Raw genomic sequence first — 25144 nt, forward strand, 5'->3', positions numbered from 1 at the left:
CATATAGTCTATGAATTATCTTGCTTAATGCTATTAGGAGTGACCATCTCTTAATTGATCAGGCGTATGTGAATGAATTGAGAGAGGAATTCACATAGCTGACCACATAATTCATGGTGTGAATTGAATGGTATATAGGGGTATATACACATGATTCATCTGAATATAATAGTTTTTCCTTGGACTTAATGCGCTTCTATCTTGAGAACTCTAGTCGAGAGATCGAGGGGTTACCTGATAGAAGTAGTTTTAGTATATCTCGAGAGAGAATATTAAATAAAATTGGAAAGACTTAAGCTTATGGGAATGACAAATTATCTTGGATAATCTCATCCATTAATATTCATTGGTATGGTTAGGTGGACCAAAAGCCCTAGCGAATTCAACCAATCGTTACATACTTCAGCATTGTTACTTCTGCTCTTATTTTCCTGTTTCTATATTTTCATTAATTCTTATTCTCTAATCTGAAATTCGATTGTTCAAATAATTAGGGAAGGCTATAGTTCTAATACTTATTTTGTTAAATCATCGTGGGAATGATATTTTTATACTACTTGATAACTAGTGCACTTGCTAGGGTTATAATCATAGCTATCAAGTTTTTGGCGTCGTTGCCGGGGATTTAATCCTAAAATAATATTAGAACTTGTTAACCTTGATTAATTTGGATTTTTATTTTTGTTTTTATTATTTTATTTTGTTTACTTTTGTTTAGTTTGTTCAAATTCTTGATTTGTTCAGATTTACTAGTGCATGACACGCACTAGAAGAGAGGGACTAGCAGAATTCGATCCTGAAATAGAGAGGACCCTTCGCTTGTTGCAAAGAGCCAACAGAGGTAGAACAAGAGAGGAGGTTGATATTGGCGAACCAGCAATAGAGATTGAAGAAGAGATGGCAGAAGCAAATCGGACCCTCATGGACTATGCCTGTCCAACCATTGATGGGGTGACTTCTAGTATTTGCAAGCCCACAATTCATGCTAATAACTTCGAAATCAAGTCTGCAATCATCCAGATGATTCAGACAAGTATTCAGTTTAGTGGGTTGCCAAGTGATGACCCTAATGCACACATTGTTAACTTCCTAGAAATATGTGATACATTTAAACATAATGGAGTTAGTGATAATGCTATTTGGCTTAGATTATTTCTATTTTCATTGCGTGATAGAGCTAATGATTGGCTTAACTCACTCCCTGCAAGAAGTATCACCACTTGGAATGATCTAACCCAAAAATTTTTTGCTAAGTATTTCCCACCCTCTAAAACAGCAAAACTAATTAATGATATCACTACTTTTGCTCAATTTTAGAGGGAATCTTTGTATAAAGCATGGGAACGATTCAAGGAGATGCTTAGGAAGTGTCCTCACCATGGGATACCAACTTGGGTCAAATTCAAACTTTTTATAATGGTATTACCCCCTCTAATCGGTCTATTATTGATGCAGCCACAGGTGGCACAATCATGAGAAAAACTCCAGAGGAAGCCTATGACCTAGTGGAGGAGATGGTGTCGAACAGCTACCAGTGGAGCAATGACCGAACCAATCAGAGGGGAGTACACCACATCGATTCCCTTGCTGCCATATCTACTCAACTCGCTAATCTGAACAAAAAACTTGATACTTTTAATATTCCAGCAATTAATACATCTTCCAGCATCCCATGTGATTTTTGTGGTCAAATAGGACATACTAATTCTGATTGTCCATTAAGTAGTCCTTTTACTTCACATGAGAATGCTAATTTTATCTCTCATGCTGGCAGGTCGAATTTCAATCCCTACTCAAACACATACAACCCAGGGTGGAGGAATCATCCAAACTTTTCATGGAGCAACAATCAGCAAAAGGCACCCATGGGATTCCAACAACAGCCGCCCCCACAAGAAAAAAAAGAGTAATTTGGAAGAGATGATTTCTAAGTTCATCAATGCTACTGAAGCAAAATTCCAAGAACATGAAGCACCGATCAAAAACTTAGAAGTTCAAATGGGGCAGATTGTAAATCTGTTGTCAAAAAGAAAAGAGGGACGGCTACCCAGTAGCACGGAGAAGAATCCCAGAGAGCAAGTAAACGCCATAGCCTTAAGAAGTGGGAAGATAGTTGGTGAAACCCAGAAGGATGACAAGGAAGCTGATGTGGCCGATTTGCAAAAGGAGACTGAAGGAAGTACACCTAAACTGAATTTAGATGCTATTAAACTCCCTATCCCCTACCCTGGAAGAATTTTGAAAGCTAACTTGGACAGACAATTTGAGAAGTTTTTAAAAGTATTTAGAAAAATACATATTAACCTCCCCCTTCTTGATGTATTGTCACAGATGCCAAAATATGCCAAATTCTTGAAGGAGGTGATGTCTAACAAAAGGAAATGGGAGGACTGTGAGATGGTGAAGTTAAACGAAGAGTGCTCAACCATTCTTCAAAAGAAATTGCCCCAAAAGTTTAAGGATCCAGGGAGATTTTGTATACCTTGCACCATAGGGAATACTGAATTTGAAAAAGCTTTATGTGATTTAGGTGCTAATATAAATTTAATGCCTTATTCTATTTTTGAAAAACTTGGACTGCATGAACTAACATCTACAATTATTACCCTACAACTAGTTGATCGAAGCATTAAATATCGTAGGGGAATAATAGAAAATGTTTTAGTCAAAGTGGGTAATTTCATCATTCCTGCTGATTTCATTGTGTTGGATATGGAGGAAGATAGGACAATGCCGTTGATTCTAGGGAGACCCTTTCTTGCTACGGGTAATGCTTTAATTGATATGAAAGAAGGTCTAATTACTCGTAGAATTAATGGTGAAGAAGTGGTGTTTAATGTATTTAAAACCATGAAATGTCCCAACACAATTGAACATGAAATGTATACAATTGATTGCATTGATGTTTGGGTATCTGAAGTAGATACATCTAAATCAGAAGACACACTGAAAGTTGCACTTAACAATAGTCCTAATCAATTGCAACAAGCAGAGCAAAAGTTTGTACTGAAATCAAAACTGTGAAATTTGACTTCTGAGCTAGATTCTTTTGAAATTACAACTCATAATGCATCTTTTATTAGTTTACCTTCATCTCACACAAAACTCCTCCCATCTATTGTGCAGGCCCCTATTCCAGGATTAAACCCACCCCTGAAGGATGAGAGGGGGAAACATTGGAAGTTAAAAACCAGGTGGAGTGGACCCTTTGTAGTGGCTAAGGTATTCCCTCATGGAGCGATTGAACTGCATAATGGTAAGGGAAATACATTCAAGGTAAATGGGCAGCGTTTAAAGCATTATATTGAAGGAGAGCAACCTATTCACCATGGATCCATTCTCTCCTTGAAACTGCCATGAAAGTAAGGTGAAAGTCAAGCTCACGACTTAAAATGAGTTATCGTTTTTTGTTTGCTATTTATGAGTGTGTTTTTTTTTAATTGTATCTCACATCTGCAGGATCTCAACAAGGCATTCAGGAAGTACCCTTAAATCTTTCTTTCCTTTTATGCATATTCCTATACATTGAGGACAATGTATACTTTAAGTGTGGGTGATTAAGGGATTTGATAATTTTTTTGGCATGCTTCGATCATAACTTTTGAACCTTTCCTTTTGAAATTTCTGTTCCCTAGAGACTTGTTTTTGAATAATTTCAAACTATCATGAATCATGTGCTTAGGTGGAATAGATAGGAAAGGATGCAAGCAAGACTAGCTGAAATTTTCGGCTATAGAAGGCATCTCATTGCAACCCCTATTTGATTATTCTAGAACTTGTTTTGCTAGACATGTTTAGACCACGATAATGAGTTCATGGATTGGGTTGACAATGGTGATGATATCCAAAAAAATAATAATAATAAATAAAAAAGGAGAGCTAGAATGAGATGGAGCATAAAATGCACTCACACCGAGAGAAAAAGAGCTAGTGTGAGATGGAGAATAAAATGCACTCACACCGAAAGCAAAAGAAAAAGGTGAGATGGAGCATAAAATGCACTCACCCCTAGAACCACAAGCCCTGCTTCACCTTTTGATGCATTGAACTCATGATAAGTGGTGGAGATGTAATGCATAAGCAAGATAACATTCCTTGTTTTTTAAGGGCAGTTAGCAGTTTGAATCTGTTAAAGCAATGAATGCTTACTTTAGTCCTAAAATGTTCATGCGATGAAATGCTTGCTCCCCTTGATTGTTAATTCAACTTTGGAGCATGAGGATTAGTGATTAGAGATTATTCTTTGACAAGTTAAAGAGGAAAAAGAAGTGGACGAGTGGAAGGATCATTAAACCTGGATCAAGGCATGCGAGAGGACAAATACCCTGTTCTGATTTATCCAAAAAAAAAAATATTTTTTTAGTCAGCTTGTTCCTGTTTAATTTTGTTTTGAGTTTTGTCCTGCCCGAGGATGGGGAAGGTTTAAGTGTGGGGGGTTTGATGAGAGTAGAATTTATCACATTTTTATCCCCAAATATTCTGTCTTGCATACTTAATTAGTACTTAATTGGACTCATATTTCTTATATTTCGGTTCAGGGCATGAAAGAAGGCATCAGGAGCAAAGAAAGGCAAATCGGATGATTTTTAACAGTTTCGGCACCGTTCAGTAATCTAGGCCTAACTCACGTATCCAAACTCCGATTGGGCTGATTCAAGACCCACTAGATAGATAAGAGAAAAAGCCACAATTTCATGTTTTGGGCTTTTGCAGATTCAGCCTTCATCGAAGTAAAATCCGGGCCCAAAGTCGGGGACTGTGGGCAGATGCAAGATTAGTCCATCAGGTATAAACTTAAATGTCCTTACACTTAACCTCTCAGCCCATAATGATCCAAACACTACCCGATAAGAGAGGACCTCTCCCTCGACTGCAAGGCACAGTGCTGCACTCTCCTCTAGGATGGACCTCGGGGATTAAAACCTTTTTGCAAACGAGTTGAAACTATACATATATATTATATCGTTATAAATATATTTGCAAAACAGAATTCCAACGGTTGAAATCGGTTGCCGGTAGTCTTGGTTTCCATCAGAGAGAGTGCATCTTCGATCATTACCTTTGTCTGACAAAGGGGTTGATCCTGTCACTATGATCACCCACTCAGATAGGTTCATGAACCATCCCAACATACCCAGGTTTTGACCCCCTCTAAGGATCTCACTGATTGGCATATCAAAGACAGCCCAATCCACCATCTAGTGTAGTATCATAATCGAGTCTAGGGGTCAAGTGTAACTTTTCAATTTTGCCCACTCATCACCAAGGTCTAAGGAAATACTGGAAATCTGGTCCGGTTCAAGGTTTCAAGTTGAACCCTCACTGCATGTACCTCGGGTCTCACCCTGGTGGCTGAGACAAGCCTCCCTAACCAACTTGGTGGCACATCAATGACAGCCTTATCAGGATAGGTCTCCCCAGACCGACCCACTGGCTGTGAACATTTTAAACTAACATGAGTCTCATTAAGTGTCCAGTTTAAGGGTCTTAAACAGAAACATATCACACAACTTGAATCAAACATGAACTTTATTCATTTACACTAAATGTCTAAAGTACATCAAAGCTGATTGGAACTAAGGGCATACAAACTATCTAACAGCTCCCACTTGCACTTAGGTCCAATCTGGTACAAGTCGGAGTCCCATGCTTTCCATGTGTTTGTCAAACACTTTCTGTGTGAGTGGCTTAGTTAATGGGTCTACTACATTTTCTGCTAATGCTACCTTCTAAATCAGAACGTCCCCTCTTCCAACTATCTCCCGCAGTACATGGTACTTCCTCTCGATGTGCTTCGACTTCGAGTGAATTTGTGGCTCCTTAGCCTGAACAATGGCTCCAGTGTTGTCACACAACAATGAAATGGGTGATGTGTTGGATGGAACTACTCCTAATTCCTAAATGAACTTCATCATTCAAACAGCTTCCTTGGCAGATTTACTTGCAGCAATGTACTCAGCCTCGGTTGTGGAATCTGTTATAGACCCCTGTTTGCTACTTTCCAACTAACAGCACACGATCCAATCGTGAAGATATAACCAGATGTAGACTTTCTATCATCTGGATCTGACTAGAAATCGACATCAGTATACCCATGGATTTGTAGTGATCTACCATCGAAGACTAGACAATGTACTCTTTTGTCCTTCGAAGGTATTTTAGTATGTTTTTCACAGCGATCCAATGCTCCTACCCTGGGTTAGATTGGTATCTGCTTACCACACTCACTGTCTGAGCAATGTCAGGATGAGTGCACAGCATGACATACATGATACTCCCTACAGCTGAGGCATAGGGAATCTCTTTCATGCCCTCAATCTCTAAGGGAGTCTTGGGGGACATACCTTTGGAGAGAGTGACTCCATGTCTGAAAGGAACATTTCCTTTCTTGGAGTTCTCCATGCTATATCTTTTGACAATCTTGTCAATGTATGCAAATTGGGATAATCCTATTATACTCTTCGATCTATCTCTATAGAGTTGAAGACCCAATATGTAGTAGGCTTCTCCAAGATCATTCATGGAGAATTACTGTGAAAGTCATACTTTCACCATAGTTAACATTCCAACATCATTTATCTCCCACTGTCTTCCTGTAAACACAAGGCTCATCCGGATTTTACTCAAAGTCAAACCGTTTGATAGTAGAGTCAAATTGAATGTTCCAACTCCTAGATGCTTGCTTAAGTCCATATATGGATCAGTTGAGTTTACATACCATGTGTTCCTGACCTACAGCTATGTAACCTTACGGTTGCTGCATATAGATATCTTCAGTAATATCTCCATTCAAGAATGCGGTTTTGACATCCATTTGCCAAATCTCGTAATCATGGTATGCTGGTACAGCTAGTAGGATCCTAATGGATTTAAGCATGGCCATGGGCAAAAAGGTTTCCTTGTAGTCGATTCCCACTTTCTGAGTGTACCCTTTCGCCACAAGACGAGCCTTGTAGGTCTCAAACTTACCATTGGGGCCCTTCTTCCTCTTATACATCCATTTGCAACCAATAGCTTTTACCCCACGGGGTGGATCTACTAGAGTCCAGACTCCCTTGTCTCCATTGAGTCCATCTCAGCTCTCATGGAATTTATCCACTTCAAGGGATCTATGCCCAACATACCTTCCGAATAAGTTACGGGATCCTCCTCACTGGTCGTGGCTTCCACCAAGTAAATTTCTTGGTTATAACCATAACGAACTAGAGGTTTGGAAACCCGGGTAGATCTTCTAGGTTGGTTATTTTCTGGAGCAAGTGGGACATCTCCCACTACTCCTGGAATCTCCTCATCAAGAACAACTTCATGATGAAGATTATCCAAGATGTAATCTTCTTCTAGGAAGTGGGCATTTCGACTAGAAAAAACCTTTTGCTCTTTTGGATCATATAACAAGTAACCTACAGAGCCTTTTGGGTAACCTACAAATAGGCAATGGCTGGTCTTGGATTCCAATTTGTCAGCACTTGTTCTTTTAACATGTGCCAGACAACCCCAAATCTTCAAGTGTCTCACACTTGGTTTCTTACCGGTCCATAACTCATATGAAGTCTTAGGAACGGATTTGGTTGGAACCTGGTTCAGCACGTAAATTGTAGTCTCTAATGTGAAACCCCAAAAGGATGTGCGTAACTCTAAGTGGACAAGAAGTGAACAGACCATATCTAATAGAGTCTGATTTCTCCTCTCTGACACACCGTTCAATTGTGGTGTAGCTGGAGGAGCCAGTTGTGATACAATCCATTTTTCTTTAAGTAGTCCCTGAATTCGTCAGAGAGATACTCACCTCCTCGATCTGATTGAAGGGTCTTAATTTCTCTCCCTAACTGTTTCTCGACTTCTTGTCTAAACTCTTTGAACTTTACAAAGGATTCAGACTTATGTCTCATTAGGTACACTTAACCATACTATGAATAATCATCGGTAAATGTTATAAAATAAACGTACTGGTTACGTGTCCTAACATTCATGGGACCACATACATCAGTATGTATAAGGTCAAGTGTGCCTGTTGATCTTTCAGGCTTTCCCGTAAATGGCCACTTTGTCATCTTACCCTGAAGGCAAGGCTCACAGGTTGGAAGATCTTCTACAGTTAGAAAATCTGAAGGACCATCCTATACAAACCTTGTGATACAATCTATGTTAATGTGGCCAAGTCGGTAATGCCACAGGCACGTGGACTAACTGTATCACGAGCTCTCTTCTTGGGGATTATTTTTGACATAGTTTCGGTAATGTTTGTTTCTAGAGAAGGATAGATAACATAGAGACCATTCTCAATTTCTTTATATGCGAGGAATTTGTTATTCTGTTTAATAGTAATCACATTACTAAATAAGATAGAATAACCATCTAAACACAATTTTGAGACAAAAATCAAATTTCTTCTTAAATTAGGTACAAGATGACAATCATTGAGTACAATTGTTCATTCTCTGAAAACTAGTTCTACAGTTCCTGTGGCTATAGCTGCAACTATAGCAGAAGTCCCCAAGTAGAGTGTCACTTCTCCATCGCTCAATCTTCTACTTATCTTGAACCCCTACAGTGATTTGCACGCATGAGTTGAAGCCCTAGAGTCAATACACCAGGAAGCAGAAGTGACCAACAAATTGGTCACTATGATAAAAGATTCGAAATTACCTTGCTTAGTCTCCAGATATTGGGGACAGTTCCTCTTCTAGTGACCGATTTGTTTGCAAAAGTGACATGCATCTGATGCCTTGACCTCTTCTTCTTTTTTGGTTTGCTAGACTGATGGGATGAGAGATCCATCATATGGACACCCAAATCTTGCGGAATAAAGGGGCGAATTTCAAAAATTTTTCTCTCCCTTCAACTGGGAATCGCATTCCCTATTTAGAAAATCATATTTTCAAGAATCATTCTTGAACCATAAACAGAACCAGATCTGAACCAAAAGGAGTAGGAGAGGATAATACCTGATACGGAGAAATAGTATCCCCAACGAAGGTGTTCACGCCCAAGGAAGGATCCAAAGACTGCTCCCACTGAAGATGGCGCAGTGCAGGATGGAGCAGAATCAGCAGTATTCTTCTCCAAGAATTCTGTCCTTCGCAAGAAACATCAGGATGGCACGTGAGCACAACTTCTTATCAATTATTTCTCAAAGAACTGATGTCAAGATTGAATCTTGACTTCTCCCACCACTAGAAATCGAACTGGAAAACTGGGCGGCAAGAACAAGGAGGTGGCAAGAAAGAATTCTATAGGGTTACTTAATTCTTTCTTCTGTGTTTTTCAGCACTCAAGAGAATGTGAATAATCTCTATATTTTTTGGCTGCCGCCCCCTTCCTTAATTGTAACCCCAAAGGATCAGCTCCTAATCCAATTAGGAGTTGTTAATCCAAATCTTATTTGGATCAAAACATCTTTTTAGGTGATAAGGATTAACCCCTATCTTATCTGTAGATTAGATTAGCTTTCTCTTAATCTCATTAGGAGGTTTCTAGATTTGAATCACATTCAGATCTGGACTCTATGAGTTGATAGGGTCAAGACCCTATCCTCTCTACTAATCCATCTCAGAATTTGTCCCCATTATTTAACTAATTAAATAGCCTAGTTCGAAATGGGCTTTAGCCCCATTAAGCTTATGTGCTCACTTAACCTTCCTAACTACTGCCCAGTTGGGCTTCTTTGTATGGCGTGGGACCCAAGCATTGATCTACACATCAGCCACATGGGTTCGGCCCAGCCTTTGTTACAAGGCCTGGCCGAATACACCATTATGGACAGTGCACCCCCTGAAACCCATCAAATGGGCTCTATGGGCCCAACACTTACCCTAAGTGGTCCCTGGGCCAAGCCACCTTGTAATACTCAGGGACTGTGGGTAGATGCAAGATTAGCCCATCAGGTATTATCCTCAATGGTCTTACACTTAACCTCTCAGCCCATAATGATCATACACTGCCCAACAAGAGAGGACCTCTCCCTCGGCTGCAAGGAACAGTGTCGCACTCTCTTCTTATATGGATCCCGGGAATTAAAACCTTTTAGCAAACCTTTTAGAAACCATAATATATATACTTTTATATCTCATATAAAATATACTTTGCAAAACAAATCTCAATGATTGAAATTGACTACTGGCAGTCTTGGTTTCCATCAGTGAGAGTGCATCCCCGATCATTTCCTTTATCCAACAAAGGGGCTGATCCTGTCACTATGATCACCCACTCAGATGAATTCTCAGACTATCCCAACATACCTAAGTTTTGAACCCCGCTAAGGATCTCACTGATTGGTACATCAAAGACAGCCCAATCCGACACTTAGTGCAGTATCATAATCGAGTCTAGGGGTTGGGTGTAACTTTCCAGTTTTGCCCATCAATCTCCAAGGTCCAGGGCAATACTGGAAATCTGGTCCAGTTCAAAGATTCAATTAATCCTACACTGTATGCACCTAGGGTCTCACCCTAGTAGCTAAGACAGGCCACCCTAACCGACTTGGTGGCACAACAGTGTCAGTCTTATCAGGATAGGTCTCCCCAGACCGACCCATTGGCTGTGAACATTCTAAACTAACACGAGTCTCATTAAGTGTCCAGTTTAAGGGTATTACACAGAAACATACCAAGGGAACATGAATCAAATATGTACTTTTATTCATTTACAATAAACTCATAAAGTACATCATTCTGATTGAAGCTAAGGGCATACAAAATTGTCTAACATAGACTTCTTCTGAGGCTTTTTCTTTGCCCTCCTCTTCTTCTTACCCGAATTGCCACCTTCAACAAGAATGGATATCAGTTTATCCTTCTTAATCAGTTCTTTTGCCCTCTGCAACATATTGTTGAGTTCATGAAGGGTAATATTTAGCTTATTCATGTTGTAGTTCATGATAAACTAATTGAAGGAGGAAGAAAAGGAATTTAGGATGGCATTAACCTTGGTGACATGATTTTGCCTTGACTCGAGTGCCTCTAGTTCATTAATGTAACCCATCATCTTGAGACAATGGTCATGAACCATCTGGCTCTCGGTCATTTTTATGGTCATGAACAAATTCAAGACCTTCTGATGAGTAGAATGATTCTGCTCTTCATACATTGTCCTCAAACTATCAAGGATATCCTTGGACACTTTGATGTGATCAAATTGTCTCTATATCGGATTGTCGAGGGAGGCTATGATGTAGCACCAAGCAAGAGAATTCTTATCTTCCCATTCTTGATACTCCTTCCTACGTGCCTCAGAAGCCCTATCACTCAGATGATCCAGAGTAGGGTTCTTAAAAACCTTGTCCAATTTCTCGAACATTAACACCGTTATAAGGTTACGGTACCAATCAGCATAATTTGGGCCCTTACATTTGTTATCATCTAAGCTAATTGTCTATTTTCCATTTTTGACAAAAGGCAATGTAGATTATCAATCCACAACCTAAACTAATTCATGTTTACTACATAGATATGGCTTTTAATCTATGTTCCATTTCCATTTGTTCATCTCTGAGATTTCCATCCTATCTCAGTGACAAAGACTGTGAAATTATGTCTCTAGAAATGTGGGAAACCACATATAGTGCATGGAGCCAACTATTTCAGCTGCATAACCCCACCACCTTCTGTGAAGGATCATATACACTCATCTAATGAGCTTTCCCTTTGGCCTCTGTCAGACAAGGTTCATTGCCATTTTAGGTTAAACCTTTCTGTCCAATAAGTACTTACCCATCATATTCGTGAATGCCAATGTACCACGAGAGAGTCTTCCATTTTCGGATAGGCCCCTCCCACATCGGTCTATGGCGCCCCTATCATCTTATGAAACAATCCAATAGATCCAACAACAAATGGATAAACCAATTTTATGGTGCATCTCCTCATTACTCAAAGACCCATCGTCACGCTAATGATGGAAGGCCTTCAGAGAGTTCATCATATGAATCTCCCTATCACATGCACTTATATTTTTAGGAGGGAACGAATAATTACGCCCTAGTTTTATTTAGGTGAAACCAAAGTGGCTCCCATTGACTTTCATAAAGCCAGATTTAGATGGGTCCTAAATGGCTACAGTTCCGCATTGTTCCCCTTGGGGAGGAAGCAGATGTGGGGCCCATTATGCAGGGAGATCATCAAGTGGTCTTACGGACACCATGGCAATGATGTGCATTCAGCCATGGTGTGCGAAAGAGCCACTATCGAATTAGCATGGGCCAAGTGCTTATGGTCCATGTACATAGCACATCACACATCCATACATCACATGCATGAAATCCATAGTTGATCCAATCAATTAAATAACTGTAAAACCCGCAATTAAAGCACATTTAACTCCACAATATTACCAATTAATATTATCAAGGTATATGGGCCCATATATCATTTATGCTGAATTGGGCTAAGGCAATTTTAACAAATTAAAACTGGGTTTTACAGATGTGGGCCAATTGCATCTTGCAATTAACCATCAATCCCTTGGCCCATGAAGGAAATTTTAGGGCAGAGAACAGCCCCCATCGAACCACAGATTTGGTCCAACCAGTTTGGTCCAATCTGGTTCGAATGGGTCTAGGTTTTGATGTTTAATTCAAGATTCAATTCAAGAAGATGATCTGAAAATTAAATGCAACTGATAAATGAAAATCAAAATCAGCAAACAAAAACATCAATGGGTTGTTCGTGTGGATCCAAACCTGCAAGAAAAAATTAGTCGTTGCTTGTAGTTTCAATTTCTGCAAATCGCAGATTGTAGATTTCTTATCTGCACAAATCCTCTCCTCCACGCGAACCAGCTTCATCTTCAATGAAATAAAATAGAAAACCTAATTTTTCTATTAATATTACATCAGAAACAAATTCCTATACATTCCATCTAAAATTAAAAAAAAAAATTAATTACAGACCAAGAATGAATGGAAAATGTAGATGCATAGATTTCTTGCGCCGTAGAAAGATTCCGATCTCCTCCATACGAAAATGCTAGGAAATCAATCGGGTAGAACTGATTCTGCCTATTTGCATAGGTTCAACTCATATCTGCTTTTGGTTCAAGAATGTGAACCTGGCTCTGATACCACTGAAGGGATGAGAGATCCATCATATGGATAGCCAAACCCTACAGGAAGGTTGGGCGAAATTTCAAAAATTTCTCATTCTCCCATCTGGGAATCGCATTCCCTATTTTTGAAAACTGCATTTTCAAGGATCATTCTATTAACAAAAACAGACCATATCTGAAACCATTAGGAAGTGAGGGATATACCTGATACGAAGTAGTAGTAACTCCCAATTAAGGTGTTCATGGCAAGAACTAAAATTCTTCAGCAAGAATCGAATAGGGGCTAGTGAGCATGACTTCAGGTTGCTTCTTCTACCAAAAAGCAATATCAAGAACACTTCTTGATCACTTCCACAAGTGGAGATCGAACTGGGTAGGGGTGGAAAGAATTGGGGAGAACTCTAGATTGTTGTGTGTCTTGACTTAGGAATTCACCCCCCTTATTTATAGTCTTCTTTGGATCAGCCTCCTAATCTAATTAGGAGAGAGTTTCTTGATCCAAATCTGATATTTAGATAAGGACTCTTGAATGGATAAGACTTATCTTATCCTTCAACTAATCCTAATCAGATTATAAATCAGATCTTGCCCCTTTTAATTAACTAACTTAAGCCCAATTTGAATTGGGCTTTAGGCCCATTAAGTTTATGTGCTCACTTACTCCTTAACCTACTGCCCAGTTGGCTCTCTTTGTATGGCATGGGACCCTTACATCGATCTACACATCAGCCACATGGGTTCAACCCAGCCTTTGTTACAAGGCCTCACCGAATTCACTGTAGGATACAGTGAACCCCTGAGTCCATCACCATGGACTCTTAATGAGACCTGCATTTACACTAAATGGTTCTTGGATCTAGCCACCTTATAGAAACCCAAGAACTGTGGGCAGATGCATGATTATCCCACCAGGAATTACCCTCAATGGTTTTACACTTAACCTCTCAGCTCTTAATGATCAAACAATGCCCGACAAGAGAGGATCTCTCCCTCGGCTGCGAGGAACAATGCTGTACTCTCTACTCACATGGATCCCGGGAATTAAAATCTTTTTGCAAACATTTTGAAACCATAATATATATATATACATATATATGTATATCTCTATATGAATATATTTTGCAAAAACAAATCTCAACATTTGAAATCAACTACCGGCAGTTTAGGTATCCATCGGAGAGAGTGCATTCCCCGATCATTCACTTTGTTCAACAAAGGGGCTGATCCTATCACTATGATCACCCACTCAAATGAATTCTCGAATAGTCCCAACATACCCAAGTTTTGACCCCTCTAAGGATCTCACTGATTGGTATATCAAAGATAGCTCAATCTGACACCTAGTGCAGTACCATAATCGAGTCTAGGGGTCAAGTGTAACATTCCAGTTTTGCCTATCTATCTCCAAGGTCCAGAGACATACTAGAATTTGGTCCAGTTCAGGGTTTTAAGAAAACCCACACTACATGTACCTCAAGTCTCACCCTGGCAGCTGAGACAAGCCACCCCAACCAACTTGGCGGCACATCAGTGTTAGCCTTGGCAGGATGAATCTCCCCAGATCTATCAAATGGCTGTGAAGATTCGAAACTAACATGAGTCTCATAATTGTTCAGTTTATGGGTATTACATAGAAACACACCAAATCACATGAATCAATTATGCACTTTATTCATTTACAATAAATGACATAATGTACATCAATCTAATTGGAGCTAAGGGCATACACTGTCTAACAGTAGCACCGGGCAAGAGAGTTTTTCTCTTCCCATTCTTGATATTCCCTCCTACAGGCCTCAAAAGACCTATCACCTGGATGATCTGGAGCAAGGTTCTTAGCAACTTTGTCCAATTTCTCGAACGTTAGAACTAGCACAAGGTTACAAAACCAGATAGCGTAATTTGGGTCCTTAAGCTTATTTTCGTCCAATAATTTGGCGAATTGTCCGTTTGCCATTTTTGATAAAAGGCATAGCAAATATTAGTCCACAACCTGATTTTATTCATGTTATTTACATAGAAATGGCTTTTAATCTATGTTCCATTTCCATTTGTTCATCTCTGAGATTTCCCTCCTATCTCAGTAACGGAGACTGCGAAATATATCTCTGGAAATGTGGGAAACCACATATAGTGCAAGGAGTCAACTGTTTCAGCTACATAACCCCACGACCTTCTATGAAGGATCATATCCACTCATCTTATGAGCTTTCCCTTTGGCCTCTGTCAGACAAGGTTCATTGCCATTTTAGGTTAAACCTTTCTGTCTAGTAAGTGTTTACCCATCATATTCGTGAACGCTAAGGTACCATGAGAGAGTCTTCCATTTTAGGATAGGCCCCTCCCACATTGGTGTATGGTGCCCCTATCATCTTATGAAACAACCCAACAGATCCAACAGCAAATGGATAGCCCAATTTTATGGTGCATCTCCTCATTATTGAAGGACCCATCTTCATGCTAATGATGGAAGGCCTTTAGAAAGTTCATCATATGAATCTCCCTATCACATGCACTTATATTTTAGTGGAGGTAACAAAATATTACGCCCTAGTTTTATTTAGGTCAAACCAAAGTGGCTCCCACTGACTTTCTCAAAGTTAGATTTAAATAGGCCCTAAACGGCTAGGGTTATGCACGGTTCCTCTTTGGGAGGAAGTTGATATGGGGCCCATCAAGCAGGGAGATCATCCAATGATCTTATGGACACCATGGCAATGATGTGCATTCAGCCATGGTGTGCGAAAGAGCCACTATCAAATTAGCATGGGCCAAGTGTTTATGGCCCATGTACATAGCACATCACAGATCCATACATCACATGCATGAAACAAATTGATCCAATCAATTAAAATATCTGTAAAACCCTAAATTAATTAGATTAAATCAGTATCAGCCAAATAGACCCCATAATATTATCATATAATGTTATCTAGATACATGGGTTGTACTGCAAAAAGCAGTTTGGCCCATATAGTTAAATCAAGTCTGATGCAGTTTTAACATATTAAAATTGGCTTTTACAGAGGTGGGCCAAATTAAAAACTTGAAGTGGGCCATCAACCCTCTGGCCAAAATCGAATTTGGGTTAGAAAAACCAACACAATCGAACCATGAATTCGGTCCAACCAGTTTGGACCAAATCTAGTACAAATCGGCCCAAGTTTTGGTATCTAGTTCAAGATTTAATTCAAGAATAATGATCTGAAAAATAAATTAAATCTAGATAATAAGATTATCAAGAAAACAAAATTAGAGGGTTGCACTGTGATTTTCTTGGACATCCTGCAAATCCGCAAAGAACAATTAATCGTAGATTGCAGAATCGATATCTGCAAAATCGCAGATCGTAGAACTTCTTTTTGCGAAATCTTCTTCTCCTCTGTTGCGCACTTCAGCAATCTCCAAATGGAAATAAAATAGAAAAACCTAATTTTTCTATTATTACTTCACATCGAATTCCTATACAATTTGTCTAAAAAAGGAATTATTTACAAACTAGATTGAATAAAAAAGAAATAGCAGGGTGCGCCAATCTTGGCACCTAAAAGATTCGATCTCCACCACACGTGCAACCTAAATATTCAAGAAACATTCACAAAAAAATTCTATAAATATAACAGAATAATAAGGATTTATTTTCCAGATCATCCACCCATAATCTAGGAACCAATTCCTAGAAAAAACGCTAATTGCGCAATCAGGTAGAACGCCTTCTGCCCATTTGCACAGATCCAGATGTGATCTAATTTGGTTCAAGACTTGAACCTAGCACTGATACCATTGAAGCGATGGGAGATCCATCATATGGATGGATGAACCCTATAGGAAAGGTGGGCAAAATTTCAAAAAATTGCATTTTCAATGTTCGTTCATGTAACCAAACCGGACCAAATCTGAAACCAAGATTAGGCAGGGATATACCTGATACAAAATCTATGCAAAAAAGCACCTCCCAATGCAGGTGTTCAAGCCCAAAGAGTGTACCAAATCCTCCCTCTACTGAAGATGACATAGCTTGGGATGAGGCAGGATCAGCAAGTAGTTCTTCACCAAGAACCTCTGATTCTTTAGCAAGAAGTACCTCATATTTTACCCTCTACCTCTGGTTGTCTCGTGATCCCTTCTACGGCCTGGCCCGTAGCAGTACCTTGACCAACTCCAGGTCCAATAGAAGCAAGCCCTACAGCCAAAACAGCAGCAATAACGGAAGCAGCAGAAATCAGTGGATTCATGGTAAGCCCCTCGCACCAAAATTAAGAAATGGTTAATGATACAATCAACCAATGAATTATGACTTATTATTCCATCACTAAGATTCATCATTTAGTCAAAGAATGGGGTAGTGAGCACAACTTTAGAATTATTTCTTCTAGCAAGAAACAATATCAAGATCAAATCTTGATCAGTTCCGAGAATTGGAGACCGAACAGGGTAGGGAGGCAAGAATAGGGAGAAAAAGAACTGAAAGCAGAAATAGTCAAATTGAGTTGTCTTCTGTGTTGTGTGTGTGTGTTTTTTTTCAGGTCTGCCCTGCTTGATAGCTATAATTATATAATTCTAGCAAGTGCACTAGTTATCAAGTAGTATAAAGATATCGCTCCCACGAGGATTTAACAAAATAAGTATTAGAACTATAGCCTTCCTTAATTATTTGGACAACCGAATTTCAGATCTAACAATAAGAACTACTAAAAATTAAGGATAGAAGAAAAAGAAATAAAAATAAGGGCAATTAATGACAAAACTTGCAACGATCTAATTAGAAGCGCTAAGACTGTTGGTCCACCTAACCATTCCAATGGATATCAATTTATTAGATTAACCAAGGTAATTTATTATTTTCATAAGCTGAAGTTTTACCAAAATTATTTAATATTCCCTCTCAGGATATATCAAATCTACCTCTATCAAGTAACCCTTCGATCTCTCGACTAGAGTTCTCATAATAGAAATGCATTAAGTTCTATGAAAAACTTATATCATTAGATGAATCATGTATATATATCTCTATATACCATTCAATTCACTCTATGAATTATTCAGTCGATTATGTGAATTCTTCTCTCGATTCATTCACATAAACCAAATCAATTAAAAGGTGGCCAAGCCCTTAATCGCATTATGCATAATAACTCATAGATAATATGAAAATAACAATCTTGGATAAATCAGAATAAAAATTAAGTCATTGTCATGGTTAGGCTTCCCACAGCCCTAGCTACAAATAATTAATTCATGATAAAGGTAACAAAACAAACAGGGGGTAAGAAAGAACTCATGATGTCGCCCTTGAAGCTGAGATCTTGTCTTCTCCTTGCCGCCACCTCCTTCTTGAAGCTTTCTTGTCTTGCTGATCTCCTTCTTGAAGCTTTCTTGATTGTCTTCTTGATTGCTTCAGAGAGAGAGCTTGAATGCTTGATGCCAAAAGCTAGTCCGCCCCCCTCCCCCCCTTTATATAGCTTTAGGTGGAGGGGCTGTTTCCAACTCCTCTTAGGAGTTCTTTCTTAAAAATAGAAAGTCCTAATTAGATCTAATCCTATCCTATCCTATTTAGTAATCTCAATCTTTTATCTTTCTAGAATTAAAATTTAAATTTAAATCTGATAGGACTCTTTATTCTCGAATTCGCGTTGGGCTTATTTAATAAATTGGGCTGCTACAGGGCTTTTATGCGAATTGGGCTTCAGTTGTGAACTGGGCTTTACTGCGAATTTGCTTCGACTTCGGGCCCGATTTTGAACTCGATGCGATGTAGATAGAATCTGTCAAAACCCAAAACATGAAAGTTGTGGAGTTTCTCCCTTATCTTTCCGGTGCATCTTGAATCATCCCAATCGGCGTCCGGATGTGAGAGTTATGCCTAGATTACTGAACAGTGCCGAAACTGTGCAAAATCATCCGATTAGCCTTGTTTCCCTCCTGTCACCTTATTGCTTGCCCTGAATCGAATTACAAGAGTAATGAGTCCAATTAAGTGTTAATTAAGTGTAAAAGAATGAATATTTAGGGATAAAAATATGATAATTTTATTCACATCAAATCCCCCCACACTTAAACTTTGCCCGTCCTCGGGCAAGACAAAACTCAAGCGAAAACAAAATAACTACCTACCGATTTTTAAACTCAACTCTCCATCTTTCTCCACAAATATTCTAGCTTAACTATTGCAAACCGTTAAATAAACACAACCAAGTCATACACGACTCGTTCATTAGTCAATCCAATTTTTGCTACTGCAAACCAGGTAGTAAATTAGGGAAAACCTCTCTTTTTATTTTCTTCTTTTTTTTTCCTTTTTTTATCGGGAGTGAGTGCATTTTATGCTCCGTCTCACTTTTGGATCACTCGGCCAGTAGGTGCATTTTATGCTCCATCCTACTATTGAATTTGCTGGCTAGTCGGTGCATTTTATGCTCCATCCTACTATTGAATTACTTGGTTGGTAGGTGCATTTTATGCTCCATCCTACTATTGAATTACTTGGTTGGTAGGTGCATTTTATGCTCCATCCTACCATTTGTAGCAATGGTAAAAAAACTATCCCATTTACTTAAACCTGAATTTAGGACTAGCTTAAATGGAAATGGCTTCAGATAAGTCATGTACTCCTTGATCATACCTCATTACTAGGTTCACAAGAATTTTCCCAGAACATTGTTTCAATTGATTTCAAAAGAGTTGAGGTTTTGATTTTTTTCTTTTTTTTTATGCAGAAAAACATGACCTAAATCAAATTTTAAAACACAACCTAAATTCTATCCTAAATCCTAAATCCCCTCCCCCACACTTAAAACTTACATTATTCCTAATGTGAGGTTAAATGCAAAGAAATGGTAGAAAAACTAAACTAGAAATGTAAAAACAAAATGAAAAAGGAAAAACAAACTTCCCTATTTTTAATAATCATGAATCGGATCCTCTAACTCTCGTGGTTGCAGCTTTTGGTGTGCTCCCCTTCCATCCATCACAGGTTCAAATCTGGAATAGGGGCCTGCAAAACAGAGGGTAATGGTCTCTCATGAGAAATCGGCAACATAATATAATGAGCATTACTTGTCTTGGCTTGAACCCTTCCTGACCGGCCTCCAAGTAGTTCAACGCCTCCTTTGTTTCCTCTTCCAAGACCTGCATGTTTTTCATGAATTAAGAATACAGCTTTCTAAGGGATCATCTAACTTTGATGCGTTAATCTCAGCTGCCCAAACATCGATACAGTCGATTGCATATATTTCATGTTCAATTGTGTTGGGATACTTCATGGTTTTATATACGTTAAATGCCACTTCTTCACCATTGATTCTAAGAGTAAGTAGACCTTTTTGCACATCAATTAAAGCATTACCAGTAGCAAGAAAGGGTCTCCCTAGAATCAATGGCATTGTCTTATCTTCCTCCATATCCAACACAATGAAATTAGCAGGAATAATAAAATTGCCCACTATGACTAAAACATCTTCTACTATTCCCCTAGGATATTTAATGCTTCTATCAGCTAATTGCAGGGTAATAGTGGTAGATGTTAGTTCATGCAATCCAAGTTTTTCAAAAATAGAATAAGGCATTAATTTTATACTAGCACCTAAATCACATAAGGCTTTTTCAAATTCAGTATTCCCTATGGTGCAAGGTATAGAAAAACTCCCTGGATCCTTAAGTTTTGGGGGCAATTTATTTTGAAGAATGGCTGAGCACTCTTCATTTAACTTCACCATCTCACAGTCTTCCCATTTCCTTTTATTTGACATCACCTCCTTCAAGAATTTGGCATATTTTGGCATCTGTGACAATACATCAAGAAGAGGGATGTTAATATGTATCTTTTTAAACACTTCTAAAATTTTTTCAAATTGTTTATCCAAATTAGCTCTCAAAACTCTTTTGGAGTAGGGGAGAGGATGTTTAATAGCATCTAAATTCAGTTTAGGTGTACTCCCTTCGGTCTCCTTTTGTGGATCGGCCACTTCAGCTCTCTGGTCATCATTCTGGGTCTCGCCAACAGTCTTCCCACTTCTTAAAGCAATGGCATTCACTTGTTCCCTTGGGTTCTTCTCTGTATTGCTGGGCAATCATCCCTCTTTTCTTTCTGACAATACATTCACAATCTGCCCCACTTGGACTTCTAAGTTCTTAATTGATGCTTCTTGATTTAAGAATCTCTTTTCATGTTCTTGGAATTTCGCTTCAGCAACATTAATGAACGTAGAAATCATTTCTTCTAAATTACCCTTCTTTTCTTGTGGGGGCGGCTGTTGTTGAAATCCCATGTTGTTCCATGAAAAATTCAGATGACTCCTCCACCCTGAGTTGTATGTGTTTGAATAGGGGTTGAAATTTGGCCTGCCACCATGAGAAATAAAATTAGCACTTTCATGTGGAGCAAAAGGATTACTTACCAGACAGTCAGAATTAATATGTCCTAATTGACCACAGAGATCACATGGATTGCTAGATGATGTATTTATTGCTACAACATTAAGATTATCTAATTTTTTATTCAGGCTAGCAAGTTGAGCAGATAAAGCTGCAAAAGAATCGATATGGTGTACTCCCCTTCGATCAGTTCGATCATTATTCCATTGGTAGCTATTTGACACCATTTCTTCCACTAGATCATAAGCTTCCTCTGGCGTTTTCCTCATGATAGTACCTCCTGCAGCTGCATCAATAATGGAACGATTAGAGGGGGTAATACCATTATAAAAAGTTTGGATTTGATGCCAAATTGGTATCCCATGGTGAGGACACTTCCTAAGCATCTCTTTAAATTGTTCCCATGCCTCATACAAGGATTCCCTCTCTAATTGAGCAAAAGTAGTGATATCATTAATTAATTTTGTTGTTTTAGAGGGTGGAAAATACTTAGCCAAAAATTTTTGGGTCAAGTCATTCCAAGTGGTGATGCTTCCTGCAGGGAGTGAGTTAAGGCAATCTTTAGCTCTATCACGTAATGAGAATGGAAAAAGTCTAAGCCTAATAGCATCATTGCCAACTCCATTATGTTTAAATGTATCGCATATTTCTAGGAAATTAACAATATGTGCATTAGGATCATCACTCGGCAACCCATTAAACTGAATACTAGTTTGGATCATTTGGATGATCACAGGCTTGATCTCGAAATTATTGGCTTGGATTGTTGGCTTGCAAATGCTAGAAGTAGCCCCATCCATTGTTGGACAAGCATAGTCCAAAAGAGTTCAATTTTCTTCTGCCATCTCTTCTTCTACTGGTTCACCCTCTTCAACCGTCTCTCTTTCTTTACGTTTGTTGGCTCTTTGCAGTATGCGAAGGGTTCTCTCTATCTCAAGATTCTGCTAGTTCTTCTCCTCTAGTATGTGTCATACACTAAGCAAGAATTCAAATAAATAAGGATAAAACAAAAAATAAAAATCCAAATTAACCAAGGTTAACAAGTTCTAATATTATTTTAGGATTAAATCTCCGACAACGACGCCAAAAACTTGATAGTTATAATTATATAACCCTAGCAAGTGCACTAGTTATCAAGTAGTATAAAGATATCGTTCCCACGAGGATTTAACAAAATAAATATTAGAACTATAGCGTTCCATAATTATTTGGACAATCGAATTTCAGATCTAACAATAAGAACTATTGAAAATTAAGGATAGAAGAAAAAGAAATAAAAATAAGGGCAATCAATGACAAAACTTGCAACGATCTAAATAGAAGCGCTAGGACTATTGGTCCACCTAACCATTCCAATGGATATCAATTATTAGATTAACCAAGGTAATTTATTATTTTCATAAGCTAAAGTTTTTCCAAAATTATTCAATATTCCCTCTCAGGATATATCAAATCTACCTCTATCAAGTAACCCTTCGATCTCTCGACTAGAGTTCTCGTAATAGAAATGCATTAAGTTCTATGAAAAACTTATGTCATCAGATGAATCATGTATACTCTATATGCCATTCAATTCACACTATGAATTATTCAGTCGATTATGTGAATTCCTCTCTCGATTCATTCACATAAACCAAATCAATTAAGAGGTGGCCAAGCTCTTAATCGCATTATGCATAATAACTCATAGACAATATGAAAATAACAATCTTGGATAAATCAGAATAAAAATCAATTCATTGTCGTGGTTAGGCTTCCCACAGCCCTTGCTACAAATAATTAATTCATTATAAAAGAAATAAAACAAACAAGGGGTAAGAAAGAACTCATGATGTCGCGCTTGAAGCTGAGATCTTGTCTTCTCCTTGTTGGCACCTCCTTCTTGAAGCTTTCTTGCCTTGCTGATCTCCTTCTTGAAGCTTTCTTGATTGTCTTCTTGATTGCTTCAGAGAGAGAGCTTGATTGCTTGATGCCAAAAGCTAGTCCCCCCCCCCCTTTATATAGCTTTAGGAGGAGGGGCTGTTTCCAACTCCTCTTAGGAGTTCTTTCTTAAAAATAGAAAGTCCTAATTAGATCTAATCCTATCCTATCCTATCCTATCTAGTAATCTCAATCTTTTATCTTTGTAGAATTACAATTGAAATTTAAATATGATAGGACTCTTTATTCTCGAATTCGAGTTGGGCTGTTTTAATAAATTGGGCTGCTACAAGGCTTTTATGCAAATTGGGCTTCAGTTGTGAACTGGGCTTTACTGTGAATTTGCTTCAACTTCGGGATAAAAAGAATGAATATTTAGGGATAAAAATATGATAATTTTTATTCACATCACTACTCTCTATTTGTAGCCTTAAAGACACAACCTCTTAATCTGATTAGGAGTCTCCCGATCCAAATCTTTATTTGGATCTGGACTCTTTAATTGATAAGGATAATCCCTTATCTTATCTGCACATAAAGATCGGCTATTCGTAATCAAATTAGGAGTTCCTTGATCTAAATCTCTATTTGGATCTAGACTCTTTAAGTGGATAAGAGTTAATCTCTTATCCTTATCTACTGATTCATACCCAGATTCGCCCCTATTTAATTAATCCCATTAACCCAGCTCGAAATGGGCTTTAGGCCCATTATGCTTTCAGGCTCACTTCCTTTTAATGCTAGCTAGCACTCTTTGTATAGTGTGGGACCCTATCATCGATCTACACATCAGCCACATGGGTTCAGCCTAACCACTATTACAAGGCCTGGCCGAATTCACTGCTGACTACAGTGAACCCCTTAATCCATCGCTATGGGCTCTTAATGGGCCCAACATTTAGACTTAATGGTCCTTGGGTCCAGCCATTTTATGATGGACCAAGGACTTTGGACAGATTTAAGATTAGCCCATCAGGTATAACCCTCAATGGTCTCACACTTAACCTCTCAGCCCTTAATGATCAAACATTTCCCAACAAGAAAGGACCTCTCCCACAACTACAAGGTACAGTGCTACACTCTACTCACATGGATCCCAAGAATTAAAACCTTTTGCAAATAATTTGAAACCATAATATATATAAGTATATCTCTATATAAATATATTTTGCAAAACCAAATTTCAAACACATTTGAAATCCACTATTGGTAGTTTAGGTTTCCATCAGAGAGAGTGCATTTCCCCAATCATTCACTTTGTCTGACAAAGGGGCTGATCCTATCACTATGATCACCCAATCAGGTGAATTCTCAGATTGTCCCAATATACCCTGGTTTTGACCCCCTCTAAGGATCTCACTGATTGGCACATCAAAGACAGCCCAATCCGACACCTAGTGCAGTATCATAATCGAGTCTAGGGGTTTGGTGTAACATTCCAATTTTTGCCATCTATCTCCAAGGTCCAGGGCAATACTGGAATTTGGTCCGATTCAGGGTTTCAAGAAAAACCCACACTGCATGTGCCTCAAGTCTCACCCTAGTAGCTGAAACAAGCCACCCCAACCAACTTGGTGGCACATCAGCATCAGCCTTGGTAGGATAAATCTCCCCAGATCTATCCAATGGCTGTGAAGATTGTAAACTAACACAAGTCTAATATGTGTCCAGTTTAAGGGTATTACACAGAAACACACCACAATAACATGAATCAAATATGTACTTTATTCATTTATAATAAATGTCATACTGTCTAACAAGAACCTACATTGCCAGATGTGCACTCTTAATGGTTTGAAGCCCAGACTCA

The 25144-nt window shown here is 38.6% G+C and overlaps 2 non-coding genes across 2 annotated transcripts; one reads left to right on the top strand and one right to left on the bottom strand.

Annotated features, from left to right (window-relative positions):
• Positions 1-1278: 1278 nt before the first annotated feature.
• Positions 1279-1385, bottom strand: LOC148790378 (small nucleolar RNA R71). The gene has a single exon (XR_016078956.1). It is a non-coding gene; the product is annotated as a small nucleolar RNA R71 (small nucleolar RNA).
• Positions 1386-21771: 20386 nt separating this feature from the next.
• Positions 21772-21878, top strand: LOC148790379 (small nucleolar RNA R71). The gene has a single exon (XR_016078971.1). It is a non-coding gene; the product is annotated as a small nucleolar RNA R71 (small nucleolar RNA).
• The last annotated feature ends 3266 nt before the right edge of the window (positions 21879-25144 follow it).

Source organism: Nelumbo nucifera, chromosome 7, assembly GCF_055504915.1.
Source record: "Nelumbo nucifera cultivar China Antique chromosome 7, China Antique-T2T, whole genome shotgun sequence".
NCBI lineage: Eukaryota > Viridiplantae > Streptophyta > Magnoliopsida > Proteales > Nelumbonaceae > Nelumbo > Nelumbo nucifera.